We start from the raw sequence: 1,578 nt of genomic DNA on the forward strand, positions 1-1,578 counted from the left end.
CTGCACTTTTCAGGAAGTAAGTATTTGATAAATACCAGATATTATTGTTAATATTATTATTATATTAAGATCTCTTATTAAAGACACTTGTATTCATTAAGCCTTTGTTGAGCAAAGTCTACAGACTATATTCTACAAGGAGTTATGAGGCTCGTGAGACTTTCAGGAACCTGATGTGTAAATCTTAGAACCCTATTCCTAACAGGGTTGGGTAAAACACTTTCAATTGCCGATGTAAGAAACGTCTAAACCTGTAAAGAATTTTTATAGTTTATTTGAGCCAAACTGACAATATATACCTGGGAGCAAGACTTCAAATGCTCCTGAGAGTAACACGTTTGCAACTTCTTTTATGCATTTGAGATTAAAGAGGGGACGTAAGGAAGATTGGACAAAGCTGGATGGGGATTGGGTTACAGGAGAGTTAGCAAGATTCTGTGCCCTCCTGAGAGTCGTCATCCTCTTCCAGGTATTTCAAAGGGGTGCTAACCTCTATACACGACAACAATGGACAATGATGGGCCAGCTTAAAATCTTTCACTAAAGAAGTTATAGGCCCGTGGGTGACTACCCACCATGACCTGCCCATTTAGGAATTTATAATCAGATCGCCCTGTGAGGTGACTTTCCATACAACCCTTTTTTTCTAATGCACACAATCTTATGTGAATAAGATCAGGTATCAGTCATTCATTAATCAAATGATTGTTTCTCTGTAATGTGTCAGTCATTGTGCCAATATTCAACTTTAATTCTTTTATAATAACGGCAAAGTTCCTAGCATATATTAGAGATAAAAACAAGTGTTTAACAATGAAAATATTTACCGTTTCAGTCTCTGAAACCAAATAAAATTAAACACAAATCTCGCAAAATCTACAGAAATGAAAAAAAATTAAATTACGTTTCCTACTTCTCCGAGATTCCTACGATTCCGTCTACATATTGCCAAGACCCTAAAATCAATTTTCCAGAACATTCTGGATAACACATTTCTCCTAGTATAAGTAATCTTCTTTGATTTGGGTTTAAAAACAAACTAAATCCAAATGTCGCTAAAACCTTCATTTTCCTGTTTTCGCATTCTTTATAGACAAAGCTTAAGATTTCAGAAAGTCATCTATGGCCGTGCCACCCTGAACGTGCCCGATCTTGTCTGATCTCAGAAGCTAAGCAGGATCAGGCCTGGTTAGTACTTGGATGGGAGACCACCTTGGAAGACCAGGTGCTGTGGGTTTTTAAAAAAATAAAAAAAGATTTCGCAAAGTTTCCAGTAGCTGGATATCTATCATGTATTTTAGTCTTAAAAATACTGTTGAGTTAAAAAATAATAAAGTACTGTATAGGAATTTTTTAAGCAATTGGTAGATAAAAGACAAAACAGCAAAGAGAAAGATCTCGAGATTAGCATGGTGAGACAGCTGTTTTCTCAGGGCTGAGGGACAAGGCTTGGATTTGCGCCAGCAGCTTTTCGCAATTCAAATTAGGTTTCTTAAGTGGTTTCAAAGTCTTAGGTCAGGGCCCTGAAGTTAACCTAGAGGTGCCAAGTGAAGTTGATGATTTCAAAGACGTTTTCAC

General features: G+C 36.8%; 1 pseudogene; it reads left to right on the forward strand.

Moving 5' to 3' along the window:
• The first annotated feature begins 1,118 nt into the window (after positions 1–1,118).
• On the forward strand, positions 1,119–1,237 carry LOC120611911 (uncharacterized; annotated as a pseudogene).
• Positions 1,238–1,578: the final 341 nt, after the last annotated feature.

The sequence above is a fragment of the Pteropus medius genome, unplaced genomic scaffold (genome assembly GCF_902729225.1).
Source record: "Pteropus medius unplaced genomic scaffold, Ma_sr-lr_union100, whole genome shotgun sequence".
NCBI classification, from domain to species: Eukaryota; Metazoa; Chordata; class Mammalia; order Chiroptera; family Pteropodidae; genus Pteropus; species Pteropus medius.